We start from the raw sequence: 21129 nt of genomic DNA on the forward strand, positions 1-21129 counted from the left end.
ATTACATCGGAAACATCTGCGTTATTAAAGTTTTCTCCTTCTCTATACCTATACCTATCGTAATCGATAACAAGAGTAGCATGAAGAAAATCTTATTAATACCATTCGGGAAACATGTCGCACTTTACAAGCCCCCACTTGCCTAATTATACAGTGAACTATTTCATTTGTAGCTGCCAACAATCAATGGATACATCCCGAGTGTTGGCCTGCTAATTTCCATTTTCGGACGCCAGGTGGCAAGTTGCGGTGGGTCGATTCGGAGACAAACTTGCTGAGCTGCACTTTACTGCACTACACACAGAGGAAAAAAGAAAAAAAAGAAAAATGCCCGGAGACAGACGAGGCGTGTCCTTCGTCATGTGACCACTCCCATCCCTCCTGGATATAAATTGAGCTAGTGAGGGAATACAGGGGACGAAGGGAATTTTTCCACATAACATCTTCCAGACAATACTTTTGTTAATTCTCTTTAATTTAATTAAGTGTCGAACAACTTGTTAGCTTTTTCGTAATAAAAAAATCAGGAAAAAAAAATATATATATATACATATATTTAAAACATTAATAAAAATCGGCAAATATACACTTCATAGTAATAACTTTAAAAAATAACTTTCTGAAAATATTTATTCAATCAAAGATTCTAAAAAAACCAACAAAAAAGGGAAGTATATTTTTTTTAAAACCGTATTAAATGCTTTTGAAGTTCCGAAAGTTTACAGAAAAAAGAAGAAAATAATATTTAAAAAAAATTACGACGAGCATTTAATTCATTTGATCATGAATAAAAATCACCATTTCTTAAATGACTCGAGAAAAAAAAATGTAAAAAAATTATAGTTAAAAGGAAATTTTGCGATCAGTTAGATAGAGAAATCCCATAAAATATTTGAACGCCTGAAGATGTATGTTTAGTTTCAACAGCAAAGATGTTTTTTCCAACACTCTACTGATTACTATGTTCACAAGCCTGCAGGAAATGCGAACACATCTGCCTTTTTTTTTTGTTGCTTATTCTTTATTTTGTTTCCTTTTCTTTGCGCCGTTATGTCGAGCATTCATTTTGGTTTGAATCAGAAGACAACAATAGATCCGAAACGGACGAAAATAAATGAAAAAAAAAGCAAAAGGAAAGGAAATGAAAAGAAGTAAATCTTTGAATAATATGATAAGATTGCTGATGTATCTTTCTGTATACCTTTATATAATACGCACGCCCCTTTTCTAAACGAAACTAAGTTGCAAGAGAAATCTCTACAAATATATTTTTCGAATTTTGACAAATATATTTCGCTTGCAATTACATAACGTAATGCCAATAATAAATTGTCTTTACGACAAATGGAGTATATATTTATCCCATTCTTCATAAATCTCGCAAAGATCCCATTAATGTACAACATGATGCTAATGAATGATGGATAGAACTAATCTAAATGGCTTAAACACCCACTTACCCTACATTATATATAATCTTTACGCAGAGAAAAAAAAAGCGATAGAAAAGCCATTTTTAACTTAACAAAAGTAATTATCGAGAGAAAGTACTGTTTTTTAATTTGAATTATTGTCTTGTAACCATCGTTAATCCTAAGTGATGTATGTTATTAAACAGATCACAATCTTACCATCTTTTTTTTTCTCTATTTGTTATAATACATAAAATAGAAGTGAATACAAAAAAAGTATTCCAGAAAGTTTGATTTAACGGATTTAATTATATAAACATATATTTTTTTTTGTTCGACGAGAAATTTTTACTTGCAAATCACGTAGAGAGGCTTATCCTATTGCAGCAACACAATTCAAAATTGTAACTACCTTTTTTAATATTAATTTTAGTAAAGAAGAGATTCATTTACTTACTTATTTCAATTTTTTTTCTAATTTTTCAAGATTCTTTCATCGTTTTTAAGGCGTATGTAACATCACACCTGGGTAGATGGTTCATAAATTTCAATCCTATTTTTTTTCTTGCAATTGTTATCAAGTTTTCTGTATTATGAATCTAATTCATTCATTAATCGTATTTTTTTCTGTCCTGAGAATAACTTGATGGAATAAGTATGTTCAATGATCGTATGGGCATACCAACAAGATTAATGACTAGATACAAGTCTCCCGTTTGTTGTCTGTCCTCGCCTAATAATTGCCCTTATGAAAACAACCTTTGAAAAATGTTCATACATGGCACCGTAATTAAAGTGAAAAACATGGTTGCCGTCGTCATGGTAACAAGTTTAACGCAAAGTTAATTGCTTGCAAGATAGAAAGGATTGTTAACTTATTCTTCTCGTCTCTATCCACGGGCATCAAAACAAGGAAGTATCGGTAGATGACTTGGTTTTATATTATCTTATAGACGGACATTCATTCATTTTAATCCTCTCTAATGTGCCAAACAAAGAGTTTTACTTAATTTTGGAGCTGCTTAAATGGTAACTGATTTATCCTCTGGCATCTAAGCTAAATTAAGTTATCAATTTAAACAGGGAGAGAGCGTTTTAATAGGGTCAAGGACTTACAAAATGGCCGTATCTCGATCGATTGACGAAATACTGAACAAAATATTAATTTTGATTCGTAATCTAGTAGTAATGTAAGCTTTAAATAAGACAATTCTATTTAAGAAGCGGATGCTGCCGGATCGGATTTAGAAGACAGACGGAGAGCGAGAGAGCGAGAAAGAGAGAGAGAGTGAAAAATAGAAGTTTAATTTGAATATTATAGCTTAAACTACTTACTAATGTAACGCTTTTAGGTGAAAATAGAACAAATAGATATATCCATTGATGAGAAATTATCCCCTGGTCACTGGTGCTTATCCGTTATACGGCATCTCAATATAGAAGCATCTGAATTAGACAGAAGGTGTAGAAGGAGACGAAAAGATGTCATTGCTATAGAACACGAGGAAGAGAATTTTGGCAAAAGTCCCAACTCGTTCCGGGCAAACGGATGTCATTCACTTTTGACGTAAATGGTGACGTCAGAAGGTGAAGGATAGACAATAAAAGAACAAAGAAAATAGTCCAGAGAGTAATTTGTTTATTTCTAGGATCATCAACGGTTGAACGAACTTTAGCAATGTATTCGATGTTCCAAAAATAAATCTAGAGAATAGTCGGCATATTATCACTTATTTGTGTTGGAATTTTTATCTGGGAATTGGGATATTTTCTTTTCACTGACGTTCTATGATACAATCATTTACTATAAGGTTTATGGTTACATGGATCAAGCCCGTGTGATGATGGTTACATGTAAATTTCGGATGTTTCCTGGTATCTAAAGCATTGATTTTGTGATCTGCAGGACTTGCTCTCTTTAACTTAATAGTTGAAATAGGATAATGGCGAATAAATCAGGAAAATATTACAAATGCCATCTAATTTAGAAAATTTTACTATTGCCAATAGAAATGTCCATACATAAAATTGACTAATGTATATATATATATATATACGTGCGTGTATTTTCGCCATTATCAAAATGTGTATCAATTTTTACTCTCCTTTCCTCTCTAAATAATTTTATATAATAAAATATCAAATGAATTTATTGTATAAATGGTAAAGTGAATGTACCCATAAAACAGAGAAAAATCGCGTAATATTGTCTAGTCATTTATACTATAGTAAATAAGATAAAAATAATAAATTTGTCTTGATAGGAATTGTACACGAAACGATAAATAAATAATGCATCCAGAAGATAAAAATACTGTAAGTAATAGATGATGGTTAATAAAAGTCTTATGAAGATTTGGAATCCACGAAAATGGTCAATTGCAAGTTAGAAAGGATTTGTCGATGAATTATAGCTTTACAGGAAGTAAAGAAGCGTAAATTTTAACGCTTACATGTCGTAAAATAATATTTTAAAAAATTATATAAATTTCCAGCAGATTTTCTTCGATTAAAGTTTAAATTCTACACGAATAATATTAAAATTTTAACGAATTTTAAATATCTAAACAGAAGAAATTTTTTATTGAATCTAGATATTTATTAGAGAATTTACCATAATTATTTACGGTATATTGAATTTTTTTAAATCTGAAAATAGCTCCGTATATCTTACAGCCGTATTTACCGTATTTATTTAAAATTTAGGTATAAATTTACCGTAAATAATTACGGTAAATTCTCTGTTTAAGTACATTTAAATTGAGCTGTTTTAAGATTTAAAAAATTCAATTTAAAAAGAAAAGCTAGAAATTTTATAAAGATTTGATATAAATTTAAAAACATTCGAGCAAAAATCGTATAATTAAAAGCGATTACTAATCGTTAATATGTAAAAGAAAAAAAAAAAACAAAATTCGAAACGTATTTATGTCATAATGTTCAGTGGAAAAGAAAAATTTAATTTAGAGAGTTTCAACGACGATTTTCTCTTTAAGGAATGCAATAGGAAAAACACAATTTAAGTGGACCGAAATCTTTACTAAAATGCATTCAAATTCGTTTTATATAATTTAAATATCTCTCTTTTTTTAAGAGTGAGGACGTCGTATCTCAGATACCATTAATAACTTTTACCGTATTCCAATTTCCATTACTTAAAGAGAAAGTAATATTGTTAGTAGAGCAATTTCTTAGTAACACAATGTTATTATGTTTGACAAGTAGTTATGTTGCAAGGATCAATGGCGTTGTTCGCATGATTATCGCCGAGAGAAAGCAAGGACACAACATTTCGAACCGGGCTTAAGCTATGGACGTGACGAAAGAGATTAATGAGAAACAGGAATTGCTAGTTGTCAGCCCGTCTCTACGGATTTACTTCTAAGTCTTTGGACTTACATGTTGGGAACGAAGAAGGGAAAAAACAAAAAATATATATATAGTAAAGGCGAAGAAGAAAAGCGTGGAGATTAGAGATAGTTCCCACAGAGGGCGCTAACGAAGCTGCAGTACTTTTTCCCTTCTCCCTCCCTCTTCCCCCTATCGACATCAATAAGTATCGATCGACGTAGCTGATACCTTTAATTATAATAAATCGACTTTTGTCTTTGGCTTGTGTTCTACGTTTGGAAATTCTAAATGTGTTATTTACTATAATCAAACCTTTGTTCTTTACCACTACACAATTAAGGGCAATTACAATCTAATTGATGTTCATTTGACAAAAGAGGACCAGGCTAAAGTTACTAAATATCGAACGTTTATCCAAATCGATCGCTCCTATGTTTCATGCAAGAGTATGGAAATATATTATAAACCTTGCAAAATATTTTATTATTAATTTTTTCGCATAATTTTTATTCATTTCGTTTACTATTTTGGTTAATAGATGGACATAGGAGATGGAAAGGGATATTTTGTTTTTTAAATATCTTTACATTAAAACAGCTCTAATACTGATTACTTAAGAGACGTAAATAGTAATTTACTGACTTAATTATATCTTTAGTTTTTCGTGAAATTTAATCATTTAGATCCAATCAATATGGATTAGATTACTTTTCTTTCCCTTTTTCTTTTATTTTTCTAATCGAAATTGCGGTTGAAATAATGAAAATTCGTTTAAAAGAATGACTTTAATAAAAACTTGATTTTGGCCATTCTTACGTCATCAAATATTATTGCGTCATCAAATATTATTCCGTAATAGTTTGATGTTTATGTGTAGTTTGATTAAACAATACAATACGACATTCGGTGACGTAATAATGATTGCCATGTAATAATAAGTTTCAGTGACGTAACAATATTAGCTGTCGTTCGGAGTAATAAGTATCATTGGCATTACAGATTCTCATTAATGAATTTCCTACTCTAAAATATTCATTGTGATACAACAATAAATTTCGTTGATACAAACAATATAAGCTCAGTAACAATGAATTTCGATAATACAAACAATGTCTTTACTCAATAATTAGTTGAGATGACTTAATAATATCCATTCTTAAGAAAATGACAAATACTTCTATTACGTCATAAAATTGATTGTTAAGAAATAACAATATTTATCATTTCGTAACAATGCATTTTTGTGACGCAATAATATCTTATATGACGTATTAATGACTTTCTTTGATTTAATAATATTTATTGCTTCGTAACAATAGATTTTTTAAATAAAATAACAGCGTTTTTTGTTTCTTCTAACAAATTGTTTTTTTATAACAACAAATTTGTTGCTTCAGAACTACGATAGTATTGATGTCGTAACAATAATAACAATGTTTTTTTTGTTATATTTCGAAACAATAACTTGTTTGTTACGAAAGCAACACTATTCTTTAGTGAAAGTGAATTTCTGTTGATTCCGTAACAATGCATTTTTTTTTTCTCCTACGGCCGTTACGAAACAAACAACAGAATACGTTACGTCGTAGGGGCAAATTTTCGTGACGTAACGATGTTTGTTGCTTTTCATGGCAATTTTTACGACGTAAAATTTGATGACGTGGAGTAGGAATTCATTTAGATAATGGCAAAAACATTGGAAAATTCTGTCACCTGCGAAACCAAATCGGTTACGACACCGAAACTTATTACTTCGCCGTGCAAAAATCGTTTTAAACAGAATGAAAATACAATTTCACCTTATCTCGGCAGAAAATAAATTTTCCTAGAGACGCGATCGAATTTACGTCATTTGAAAATCATATCTTTTAGCTATTTTCCAGAAAAATGATGAATCCATAGATCACCTGAAAGAAGAAGAAGAGGAAAAAATAAAAAAAACTATATATTTATATTGTGTGTATGTATGTGAATGCGTGTTTATATAGGATGACAGTTTATATTCAAGAGAAATAAAATCGAATCTCATTTGAAATAGGTGCGATGAAGAAAAAAAAAAAGGTGATTGTAGGTGTGAAGATTTTTCATTGATGTGAGGAAAAATTCGCATTGCGAGGATACAATCGAGGTTGAATGAGAAAATATATTTTGGACAATAGATACAGTTGCAATAAAGCTATTGGTGTCTTCTATGTGGAAGAGCTAGAATTCACGGTAGGAGGTCTAAACACGACCAAACATATTGCATTCGACCGATTTCTGAGGAGCTTCTTTATAGAAACCAGTATTCACCGAGTTTTATCTATCTTGCCAATATTTTTCGGGTGCTTCAATATCTGAAGTACCTTCTGTTTCGTTCGATCTCTTTGAAAGGGGATTGAATAGGATTCATCCCAAATACTATTGTTTCAAGGTAAGATTGGTCTTGTGTGATTGCACGGAGAAAAAGCGTAAAGGATTTGAAAGTCGAGATTGGAAAAATTCCGTTAGATAAACAAAACTTATAGAAAAGAGACAGAGGGGAAACTAAGTAAACAGATTGAATTTTTCTGTTTCGTTTTATATATATATTTTTAAGAGAGATTATAGGCCAAATTTATTTTGCTCCGTTGTAAAGTTTTAAAAAGTCCAACGTATTAGAGAGATCTGTGAATAGAGTTATGCCCGATTTACATCGTTCCCATTTGAAATGGGAATTTTCTGGATGTTGGGCTCTGACCAAAATCTCTATAGTTTGAAGTTGTGATAGAATTTTTATATTTGAACTCAAATTACAGTCCAGAGATGAAGATAGAGATGAAGATGCTTTAAATTTAAAAGAATTAATTCCAAATTTTGTTTATTTTATTATATAATTTTTAATATTTGCAATATTTTATTGACATTATATACGTATATTTGATGTAAATTGTTTCATAATTCTAATATAAGATATAAAAATAATTTTTAGATCTTATATATTTATCGCAAAGCAAGAAGTTTAATTGGTAAGATAAAAAAAAATATACCGTATATATTAATTTAAACTAGTTCAAATACAGAAATAAAAATAAAATCTTGACTAGGATTCAGTGTAATATCTGCTGTTATTGGCAGCCATATCGATTTTAATGTGGGCATAACGATAATTAAATTATTGCACATGACTTCCTTTATAGAAAATGCTTAAATATCATGCAAATTTACTCATACATTAAGTACTTAGCCAAACTTCATTATCCTTTCTTTCTTCCAGGAAATGAAGATTAAAAGCATAAATATTCAGGATAATATCTAGATTTAAGCTACGTATTCTTAAAGTTAATGAAGAAAGACATTAAAAACATAAGAGGAATTATTGAAACCAAGAAAATTTTGCAATTTTATAAAAATTATTTAAATAAAAATAAAAGTTACCAACAATGGAAAATTTTAATTATGAAACTTTATTATTATTATTATAACAGTAGCAACTTACAGTATTTAGACCAATAGGACGAAGGCTTAGAGGGTATAATTTCTATGCATAAACATCATTTGTTATACTCGGAACGGGTTTAGAAGCAATTTGCCTAATTAAATAAGATAATATACAACGAAAAACTATTAAAACGTTTAAAACTTTTATATTTACGAAACACCACTTTTCAGATAGCATTTACGAATGAAGTAACCGTATATGACAACGACAGCTGTCATCTTTTTGAAAGAAAATGCTCCAAGTACTACTCCGTATTATACCCGTATCATGAAGGAAAAGTCGATTTTCAGGCGCATAAATGAAAATGTGCTGAAAAAATTTAAAGAATATTTTATCATATAAGAATATCACAATCTGACAAACCTGTTTACTTTTTTCTATAGCTAATATTTAAATCAGAATTTAAATAATATATATATATATATTCGAGAAGAAAATCAGAACATTAAAACTGTGTATACAACTCACAAATCTTCAGAGATAATCATCTAAACGAGAGATTTATATTTAAACTTATGGAATCGGGCGCTAAATCAGAGAGAAGTAAAACGTTTAGATCATCAGATAGGGTGAAATATCCTTACTTTAAAAAATGCAAATGAGGAAAGATCATATTACTAGTAATAGGAGCAGTCACAGCACCTATCGATCTAGAGAAAAGACATAGAAATGAATAAAAGGGGGGGGTCTTTCAATCTAAGAGATTCTACGGAATTAATCTGACACGTGATCAGAATATCATATACCGTCTAGTGCGCATGCCCGACACGCCTAACAGGTGTTCTGTATTTTGTACCCGGTGTGGGTAGCATCACGTGTCACGAAACTTCGTGATTTATTGTCCAATCACTGCATTTCTGGTGACTACAAACGTGGAAGAATTTCAAATAGGTGCATGTTCCACTTAAATATTGTTAAACTTTTTTTATTATATACTCGAATATATATATATATATATATTATTTTTTTCTTTAAAAGAAAAAATGCGTTTAAAGTTAAATAACTAATTAAAAAAGAGAAGATAAAGTCATTAAGAGACAAGAAATTGTTGACGTAAATCATTAGTTGTGCCATGTAGCAGCGGTAATTACTCCTTTTGTCTCACTCGCTACCATTAATGCAGAAAAACTACATCTTTCAACTTCGCACTTCTTGTCTGCTGTAGTGCATTAGAGTAGATGCGACTTCTAGTGAGATGTTAGGTGACGGAATATAACCGATAATGTCACGCTCGGTTTGTAACTGAGAGAAAGTGAGGAGAATTAGTTGCCAAATGATTTTTGGCCATCATCCAATCTTAAAGGATTTCCCGTCGAGTTTTGAAAATGGTTACCAGCATTTCTTTGTCTTAAAGGAGCCTTCTGAATGATGGCTTCGAAGAGAAGAAGAAGAAGAAACAAAAAAAGAAAAAAAGATACTCTGAGAAAATGAGGGCTTTGACGAAGACATCAGTTCTAGTTGACGTTTGAATAGGTAGTTTTTCGCTACGGCCATCCCAACAAAAAAAAAAAAAAAAAAAAAAAAATAGAATGCCTATCCAAACAGGATAAAATTCCTGTACATAGAGAGAACCCTTCTATAAAAATTTTAGTAATTTTTCTTTTACTTTTTGACGCTATTGATTTATTCAGTTAAGATCTCCGGTTTATATATATATATATATATATATATCTTTATATATAATAAAGAAAATGAAGTAAAAAAAGGTATAATTTGTCTCTCATGGCATCAAGCTAATCTCCTTTAACAACTTAATGGTCATTGTGTCACCAAACATCCTCACCAACACACAATTCCAACTTGACAAGATAAACTGACGTCTGTGTCAAGGCGAGGAATACCACGTGACTGCTGTGCTACCATAGTAATGAAAGTGAGCATGCGATGTCAGATAGCGTCACGTGATTACCTGTCACTCTCCCATTCTGTCGAGTGGGGAATTGGACGTAAATAGAAAATATGCCAATGGCGAAAAGATCGAATATCTTGTACAAATTGAAAAATGTACGGTTAAAAAGCACGTATCATCAGTATCGAGCATTAATTCTTGAAGAATATTCCGTTCGATATTTCTTTCTTTCTCTCTCTCTCTCTTTATTCTTTTGTAATGTTAAAGGCTTTAACTTCCTGTAAGTTTTTTCTATTTTTTTTTTTTTTTTTTACTTTTTGGGGGTGAATTCGATCAATCCCAGAACGACAATAACACTTCTTAAACGTCGTAACTCTACCAAAAAATGTCATGTGTGGGAAAAAGATAGGGACGGGTCTATAAATAATGCTAGACAATAAATAAGATTTTTTTTATCTGAAATGTTTATAAACTATCCCAGCGAGTTTTAATATAGTCACCGAGTATAATATACTAGCAGGTATGATAAATTCGGAAAATGTAACAAGCTTAAAGTGATCTTCCGGCAGCGAAAATGTAATTAAGAGTAGAATAATCTTATATCTTAATATAATCTTTTGTTAAGTGATGGATGGATGGCTGCTTCTTGGGAAAATACCGCTAATACGATTAACATATACTCCCGCGCTATCTGAATCACGTGATAACGTCAATTTTAAAAGACGGCACATTTGGTTAGTTGACGGGCCGGACAATCGAAAAAGAAAATGGCCTGCAGACGATATCAGATAAGCAAAAATTTAATTGCAAAAAAAAAGTGGCATATTTTTACTCAGTCAAGTGCCAATTCAACATTAACAAATCTTTGAAACGACAAGCAAAGCTGGGGTGCGCACTTAACGATGTCTCCCGACATAAAACTACGAAATATCAAGCAGATTTTATAGGCAACGAACAGAAATGTGCTGTACGAATACGTAATGAAGCAACTTTGTGGGAGACCGTCGAACCATATGGCAGTACAGTATCAGGAGCGGTTAGTGTCTTATCCTATTGTTTCCGGTAGAGCAGGTTCACGATTTCTGGTTGGTCTGAGAGTTTATCTTCGGACTTTGAAAAGCTGATATCTCTGACCACAATCTTATCTCAAACTAGCAGAAGGACTTTGTGTAAGACGCAATAACTAATTATTATCTCTGGAAGACAAAGTATACCCCCCTTTTATATCTTTCGTTGATAGTTCTTTAAGCAGAGAGATGGGGACTTATATATATATAACCTATGTACAGTACGTATATAAGAACATTTTTCTAAATGTTTGTGTTGGATAATTATCGCCGCTTTAACACATTATCAGAAATGTTAACATCGATTAACTATTTATTATAGTTGGAAAGTGTAATGCGAATTTAATCAATTTTAAATCATTTTTTCGCATCTAATTAACGTGATTTCGATAGTTTAAAAGATCATAGCTAAGATTAGAAAGAAATAAAATATGCAGTAAATATATAACTTCGTTAATGAGGAATAAAAGTTAAAATTATATTAATGTTATGAGATAAATAGTTTATATTGAATGATGAAAAATCTACTAGAAAAGTTGTACTTTTTTCATTTAAAAAATGTATATTTTATATGAAAAAAACTGATTATTTTTTACTTATAAATTACTGAAAAATTAATTTTATTTTTTAAAATTATGTCCTTAAAAATATTTATAATAAAATTCAAATAAATTTTAAAAAAATCAATTTACTAAACATATAATTTGTTACTTATATAATTTATAAAATACAAATTAAATATCACTAGTACTAATAAAAAATGTAAAGCAAAATAATGCATTATATTGATCAAAGAGAAAATAAATGAATGCAGCATCAATAATAAAATGCATAAATTGAGCTGAATAAATACTTGTATGATAAAAAGCCAAATCATGTATATAAGCATAATTATTTTAATTATTAATGACAAAAATACGTATCTCTATCTATAATTCCAGAGAGCAAGTTTTTTTCTAACTCAATCATCATTAATGTGATTTTCTTATTAGGTAGAATATTTTATTTATGACCTATGACCTTATATATTAAGCAGTGTTGCAGATACAATTATTTATTTACCCACTAGAGTGTTAGAGAAGACACATGACATAAAGCCTGTCTGCAAAGATTAGGATCACTTTTACAAATAGTCCTACTGAAACCATAAACATGACAATTTTTAAGCTTTAAATAATTATTTTCTAACTCAATGAACAGTTAACTTTTCATATTTGTTGTAAAACTATTTATTTAAAAGAAATTTTCCTATGAATCATTTCAAGCAAAAATAATAATAATAATAATAATAATAATAATAATAAGCGTTAAAAATGAATAAATTAAAATATATGAATTAATTAAATATTTACATAAAATATTTTATAAATTAATATAACAAATACATATTTTATATTAATTTTTAAAACAACCTGAAATAATAAATTTGTTATATGAATTTTTGTTATTATAATTTTATATATTTTATATATATATATATATATATATTTGACCACAACATATAAACAACATAAAACATAAAACATGTATTTTTTATATTAATATAACATATAAACATATAACATAAAACACATAGACACGTTTTTAGTACACAAAACACAAATTTTTATTTTTATTTTTTTTTTTATATAGGGCCCAATTTTTTTGACCCATTGGACTGAGACAACACAAAACACACATAAACACATACACATAGTATAGGCCTATACACAAGTAAACACATGATAATCACAAGTAAATATACATAATGAAGCATGTTCTCAGGTATTTATTAACATATACAACATTAAATTAAAACAGTACTTACTCCATTACATATTTAACAATATTAAATTACACATTATACAAATTAAAATAAAATTTAATACTGTATCTTCAGTAAACAACTTAATTAGAAATACTTTGAAGTAATTTAAGAGATAAAGAAAAAACTACATATATTTACAAAGCTTTTACTGAAATAATTATCGTCGTTATTCATTTATCTTGATACATATACAGTACCTTCGTATAGTGTTACTTAAATTCACGATCAAGCTAAACGCTGATTAAATTACTATTTTACAAATCACTAAGAAGTATTTTATAAATATAATAAATTAACGTCCCATTTAATATATTTACAGTGAATTAACAACGTATAAGTAATCAATTTGAATGTATTCTATCCGATAAAATAGTAATAAATTAACAAGTACTTAAGAGTTAGATACATACAAAAATAAGAATTCTAGAACCTTACACAGGCTTTTAAATTGAGTAAAATCTAGATAAAGTTTACTATTAATCTTAAATTAAAACATTTTTTTAGTTTAAGTAATTACACAAAGTCAATTTAGATAACACCAGTTTTGTTTTTAAGTATAATAATTTGAACAAAGCTTCAACAATGTAACCTTCTATTCAATTGATTGAACTTGGCTATTGTGTGAACTCTATTCATTTCAATTTTTTTTTTAACTTTTATTTAGTTCATGTACTCAACATCTGTTCCTTTAAGAAAAACAATAAATTTTTATATATAAACTTTCACAATTTTAATACATTCATAAATTTTTAAAATTGTAAATAACATACAAATCACTTAAATAGATTAGTTTTCTCACAAAAGACATACACAAAGTCATAGATTCCCTCCCCCTTTGTTAAAAACACAAGACAAACACAACATAAAACATTAATTAATGTTTGACTTCTACAGAAATGTTTAAACATTTTTCACTGTATTGAACTTTTTTAATATTTATACTTGATATTTTTTATTATAAAACAGATTTACTCTTAGATATATCTGTGTATCTTAGTAATATGCTATTTTTTCTTCTGACAAAATTCAACTGATCTTTTACATTTACCAATTTTCCCTTGACATTTCATTCGTTTTTCATAAATTCCCCATATTTTCACTTTTTTCCCTTATAATATTCACCTGACATTTTATAAATTCCCCAGGATGCATGATACATCATTCAATTTCTCCCCACAATATTTAACCACATTTTTATTTCATTTTTCCCATATATCAATATGGCAAACTTTCAATAAGTATATTCTATTTATACATTATTTCTTCATTTTTTCCATTGATTAATTTTAAAATTAAAGAATTTATAGAATTTTTTATTAATAAATTGACCAAAACAACGACAACAACAACACATACACACCACACACACACACACACACACAGACAGACATATATATCAATATACACACACATACTAATATAAATTTATCACGAAAAAATACATATATTATTAATTTTTTAAATTAAAATTTATATCTATTTTTATCATAAATAACATTTTCAATTTCACAACACAGTCAAGTTAAAAAATATATATTTATATATATAATAAAAAGTCTAATAGTAGTAATAATAATAATAATAATATAGCTCATCTTTCAAATATAAAAACTAGAGAGATTCATATATCAATATATAATTTTTTTTACATTTTAAAAATAATATTTTACAAATAATACCTTTAAAGTTGGGAAAAAAATAGTTTCATGTTTTTTTATATAAAAATGCGAATTTAAATGTAAAAAATAGAAATAAATGCCGGACATTTCTTCATTTCTCAACATTTAGAATTTTTAGATATGATAAAGGAGGAATTTTAAGGATTACACAATATTTCCGTATTTCTGTAAAGAATGAAAAATCTAGTTTGTTACTATGGCAACACACAGAGGAAAATAACTGGTGTTATCCTTAAACCATCAACTCAACAGCAGTTGTATATAATATATAGTTTTTTGCAAGAACTACAAGCTTAGAATTGTGATTTAAATGTAGAGAGATAGAGTCTCTCTTTTTCTCTCTTTAGATATATATATATATACATTTTTTCCTTTATTTTTTCTTTCTGTTCTTTACTTTCGTTTAGTTATTTACAAGATTGAATGACGTCGAGTTTGAGGAAGGTATTTAGAGAGAGACTTACCTGCGCAACACAATTTATTTCCATCGTCTGTCACAAAAACGAATTGAGTAGATCCATTAGCCGAATTAAACGTGGAAACAGACGTAGACGAGACGAAATTCCCAACTTTAACATTTGATTCACGTTTTCATCTAAGAGGTCCCCTGTAGCACGTTTTTCACTTCCGTTCCCCGTCGGAACGTGTCTAAGAACACAAAATTTCAAAAAACTGGACCCGCCACGGGGACGTCAACGGTAATTGGAACACAGAAAGACAAACCTCTAAGATTGTGTCTAAAGTGGGTGAGGAGTACCGCGCTCGAGCGAACTTCTTTATTTAATAGAAGACAAAGAAAAGAAAAAAATTTCGACTGTACAGTACAAGAAATAATTATGAAAAAAATATAAAAAAAACAGATAGGTTATCTGAATAGTTCTACTTAACTTTAAACAATTCTCGAGTGGAAACACATTATAAAAATCGTGCAGGGCATCTAAATTAACAAACAAACGATTTTAGAACGTATTTAATTCATTAAATGGAGGAAAAACAGTTGTGTTTTGTATTTTACCATAAACACAATTTACCGTATTTATCTTTTAGAGGGAAGAATAAATGACCAATTCGAAAACAGACATCTGTCGTTAACCATCAAATTCTACAATAAAAATTGTTATAACGTAATAAATATTAATAATTTCTCTATCAGAATAGCCTATAATTTATTTGTATTATTTATAAAATTTCATAGAATAATTAAGATATTCGTTTTAGGGATACAGATTTCGTTTCCAAACGGATAAAATAGTTTTATCAACCGTGACTTAAGAATTAATCCCCGTTCATACTTTTAATATGGAAATCAGTATATTACTTATTTAATCTATTAATTTCTTTATGTTAAAGAAAAAATTCCTTTCAAAATATTAACAAAATTCCGAAAATTTATTTGACAGTCAAAGCCACATTAACAGTTGAATGAACATACTTTAATACTCTTTCCTTAAGAAGAAGAAAATTAATTTAATTTTACACAGAAAAATTTAACGTTAAACTTTAAGATTTACAAAATTAAAATAGCCGAAATATGTATAAAGTTAACCAATTTTTAAATATTAAAATTTCAAATTATTTTTTTAAAATAAGAGTGATATCTTTTAATTAATTATTATTTTTTTAATTTTATGTCTAGAAAATATTTATAAATAGAATATTTTTAATAAGATTTATAAATATTAAAATTTTCAATAAGATTTATAAATATTAAATATTTTCTTGATTAAAAAAAATTATATTTATGAATAAATATTAAAGTTGTTTAAATTTTTAAAACTATTCTTGATACAAAAAATTAAAAAATTATGTATAAGATCTTTGAATTTCAGTAAATCCAATTGGAAAAAAAAAAGATAATCATCATCATTAAGTCGAAGAATAAGAAAAATTGATTTTAAATCCGATTTTTAGAGATTTGACTTTAATTAACGTAAAGTAGATTAAAATTGAATTTATCTTTCACAATTGGAGTCAATTTTAACAATCAAATGAAATCCAATATTCTTTTCATTTGAAAGTTGGTTTTTTTTAAGGAGGAAAAGATATTTACAATTCAGTAATTCAACTCTTCTATCCACGATCAACAAAATACTATCCGGATGCAGAGATTGTTGGAAAAAACCAATTTCCCAACGCCAAATTCGTGACACAACACAAGGTCACGCTTTGGTATCAAGAACTGTTTTCCTTTCAACCACGTGACTCGACTATGCAAATAATAAAAGATAAGTACAATTTCTAACCCGATTCTTGAACGAAGCTAGTAATTATTTTACTTTTTATTCGCTCTGAGAACTTTCTGTACGATCATTCTTTCACGCGAAAGCGTTAATTTATGCAAATCACATAATTAGACCTATCTACAATTCCTTCGCTGTTTTGTTTCCACTTTGTAAAACTAAACAATAATATTAATCGAATATATTAAAAACATTTTTCAATAAAAAAAAAGATGATAATAATAATTTGAAAATTTTTAAATATTTATTTTAATAATTTAAAGCAAACAAAAGCAATGTTTAGTGCACTGTTTTATAAGTTTATATAGAAAATGTCAATGTAATTTAACTCGAAAATATAATGAATTTAAGTAATTAAAATGTTTATTTTAATATAAAGATTTTACATGTTAAATTTCGTTCGAAAGACTACCTAAAAAATAATAGAATTTTCGATTTACTAAACTCAAGATCAACATCTTAAACTAATTCTGAACAAAGTTTGTTTTAAGTGAATAGTTTGCTTAGTCTGAAACTAAAGAACTTTATTCTGAAACTTCTTAGATTAACTTAAAGTTAAGCAAATTAATTTACTATAGAATATTGTTTTTCTTTTTATTCCTAGAAAACATATAAGACATTTTCATTCGAATTTTTGATAAATTTAATATAAACAATGGAAAAACTTGACAGAAAAGATAGATCAAACAATGTAATTTTTTATATTAAACTAAGAAAACAACAATTTAAATATCTTATTTTTATGCTTTATAATTTTATTATCAATGTAATATTTTCTAACATTTCTTATTTATAAAGGTAGAAAATTTTATTTTTGGTTCGTACAGCGAGAAAATTTTCCAATTCCACTAATGGCTGTGTTGTGTTGATTGAAGGCAATTAGATAGTCGATTCACGAAACAAAAAAAGAAAAATAAATTGTACAACAAGAATAAAGCTGTTATAAGATTTATTTCTCGAATGTTTTACATTTAAAACTACATAAAAAAACATTTTTTTTAATTGCATGTATTTTTTTTTTAAATAATTCTTTACCGCATTCTTAAAATTTAAAGATAATAAATCATATTCCATTCAGAACTTAATTGTTAGCGAGCCGCCTCATACGCTATATTGATGTACAAAAGTAATGAAAATAATAATATCCGTAATATCTGAAGCAAAAATAATTGTTTACCCGGTTAATCGAGTGTTTATTGTTCCGGCTGATGGATTGTTTGCGAACATTATCGATAATGTTATTGCACATGTTGATTCATTTGTTCATTCGTTATATAAATCTAATGATATTTATTTTTGTCGATGATAAATATTAAATAAAATTAAGCGATTTGTAGATAGATTTATTCATCATATTTTCCCATAAAAACGTCTTAAAACTATAATTAAAATGTTAAATATTTGTTTTTCTTAAGTTAAAGAATATTAATATTTTTAATATTTAATTATTTTTATACTTTAAAAATTATTTTAGCCAATTAAAAACTTTTAAACTTTATCTGAATATCAATGACCAATTAGTGCTTAGAAATTTTACTACTTGTGCGAGAAAAAATAATATAAAAAGAAGTATAATTGATTGTAAGAAATTTATATAAATTTTCTTTTATTTTAAGTGGCTATTGAATTTTGGAGTGTCAAGTTAATTTTTTAAAATGATTTAAAGATGGCATTGATATCGAAATTGGAGTTGATTAGTACAGTTTGTTATTTTATATATACATAAATATTTTGTAAATTTGAGTTTTAATTGTAGAAGAATCTTCCATTAGAACGATTAGAAGAATTTTTAGACAACTTTCTGTCACAGCTGAGTAACTAAATTACGAGTTTAACTGCGTTTTGCACTTAACGGCTTCGTGCAAGCATGCAAAACGCAATCGTGACACTCTGCATTGTCACTCCTACTGGGATTTGCGTGTGCTGGAAAGGAAATATATTTCTTTTCGCCTTTTATAAATGAATCCAATCTAATATTTAATGGACAGACTCTAGATAAAACCGAAGTTGGTGACGTAGGCAATCCATTCAAATGAGACAAATGATAATGTCAAAATTCGCAGAATTTAAACAAAAATGTCAATAATTCTAATATAAATAATTAAATATTCAAGGATTAAATATCGTTTCTTTAAATTATTTACTAATTTTTTTGAAAATCAAGAAAATATGCCATTAATAAATAAACGAAATGTAATTTCGTAAATAAACTAGGTTATCTTATCAACAGTTAGATCTTAATTAGCTCGGTCTAAGAGTAACAATCAATCTTATAAGTTAGTTATTTCGAGAATATTTTTAGAATATTTTAAATTTTAAAACCATTATACAGTTGTAAACTATGCATGAGACTATCCATCAAGTAAATCGTTTCAAAATTACACTCGAAACATTTAATAACCAATAAACATAATAAATGTATCAACGTTATCGAAGATAGGCCAATAAGAATTGAGTTAATTTTCTTAATCCAATAAACGTAAACAAGTAATTAACAACATTAGACGCGATTGGTTAGTTATAGTCGTGAGTTTAAAAAGGATTTTTCCGGATTGTTTATCCTCGTTAGTTTGATTTTGAAGGATTTTTTTTTTTTTAGAATTAATAATTCTAGACTTTGATAGAGTTTCTTTTAGATCGTTACGACAATTATATTTTGAAATTTGACGTTCAAAAAACGTTCTGTTTCTATGGAGCGTTTTTTCTTTTTTTTTTTACCAAAGTCTGAATTTCAAATGAGCCTTAGAAAGAGATAGAGATTTTGATCTATAGTGTACGCTGACGGTAGTGAATTTAGAAGCATTTCTCCTCTGGCATAAAAGGCTGACGCAGCACTCTCTCCTAAAAATCGACTTTTACGATAAGATGATAGGTTATCTAAAAACAGTTTTTATTATCTTTAAATTGTCTGCTAAATATCTTAAACATTCAGAATATTTAAGTTTATTTTTTAACATGCCCAAATCACTTAATTCTTTAGTCAATGTTAAAACATTTCTATTCTTGCTTCCCTGGTCTTATACATGCTATTTGGTTAACAAATGCTTTTTCAGTTCTAAGAAACAAGTAGCTAAATCTTATAGAGCATTTTGTTAACAAATAAATCAAACTTTACTTCATGATTCTTAAATAGAATTCCTTAACAAAAGCTATGCCAAGTATTAGAAAGCACGAACGAGACAAGTAAGTTATTTCTGATATTTTTAATTATACTTTTTGAATATTTAAAACAGGAAAATAACGTCAAATGAATACTTAGAATATCTAAATTTTATTTCTATATTAAAATATAGATTTATTAATATATAATATGCGAATCGAAGTAAATATTGTCAAAAATCTACAATGATATATGCTACTAAAACATTCAATGCGATGCCTACTGTACAAGGAAACATACAAGATATAGATCTATACTAAGCTGAAAAACGTCAAAAACTAGGTAAATGAGCTTTATGTTACCGAAAAAGATAGAGAAATAGGAATAGCTCATCTAAAGCACTCATTTTTAGAAGAAAGTCGGGAGTGAAATGGATAATCTTTAAATTATTTATTGGTAAGAGGAGCAAAAGTCATAGACGAAAGGTCTGTAGTAAATGATGCATACAAAGTTATAAGGTAGAGAATTGGACAGTTTATAACAAGTTATAAAAATAAATTTTGGCATGACAACTTTTAAAAAATTCAATATTCTTGCTTATTAACAGTCTTTCTTTTTATTTTTAAATAAAATTCTACAGAATTACGATCGCCTTAGAGAGGTTATCAAAAGTTCTAAAACACATTTTAACAATTTTAATTAAAGAAATAAATTAATTTTAAATTCTATTATTTAACATTCTATTTTCTTTATCCGAAATTTCTATAAGTAAAAAATTGATTTTTTTCGTAAAGTAAAAACGATAAATTCGAAAATTGCAATAGAAAAATTTTTTTTTCGTTCTTTCTTTATTCGTTTGATTTAATTTCAAAATATCGAAAGAGTTGACTGTATAAATAATAAAAAGATAAAAATCGGCATAGAGTAAAAATAAATAAATAAATAAAATGCTTAATAGAATAAATAAACTAACTTGTAAGTTTTTAATCCATGAAAAAACTCTTCAGGCTTTGTTCAATAAAACGACAGGATAAAGAAATGATATAGTTTTCATAGTACATCCAATATTTATTCTTCATTATTTTTCCTAGTTCAAGAACAATTAATTTAGTCGATTTATTTTTACAATTGCAAAGAATAGAAGAAAATTATTTCAAATATATT

The 21129-nt window shown here is 27.7% G+C and overlaps 1 protein-coding gene across 12 annotated transcripts in view; it reads right to left on the reverse strand.

Moving 5' to 3' along the window:
- LOC136968351 (leucine-rich repeat neuronal protein 2-like) overlaps positions 1-21129 on the reverse strand; it is a 35969-nt gene that overhangs the window by 5695 nt on the left and 9145 nt on the right. For 3 of the 12 annotated variants that reach the window (XR_010879650.1, XR_010879648.1, XR_010879651.1), the window contains 2 exons: positions 20939-21052; positions 19311-20853 (listed from right to left, as the gene is read on the reverse strand). The exons of 3 other annotated variants lie outside the window; for them this stretch is intronic. The gene's annotated coding sequence lies outside the window, so the exon portion shown is untranslated. Of the gene's footprint in view, positions 1-8220; positions 11614-15089; positions 15728-19310; positions 20854-20938; positions 21053-21129 lie in introns of those variants that run through there. 6 more of the 12 variants (XM_067262353.1, XM_067262359.1, XM_067262358.1 and 3 more) reach the window with 4 other exon arrangements.

The sequence above is a fragment of the Centruroides vittatus genome, unplaced genomic scaffold (assembly GCF_030686945.1).
Source record: "Centruroides vittatus isolate TY-2023 unplaced genomic scaffold, ASM3068694v2 contig_1450, whole genome shotgun sequence".
In the NCBI taxonomy this organism is placed as follows: domain Eukaryota; kingdom Metazoa; phylum Arthropoda; class Arachnida; order Scorpiones; family Buthidae; genus Centruroides; species Centruroides vittatus.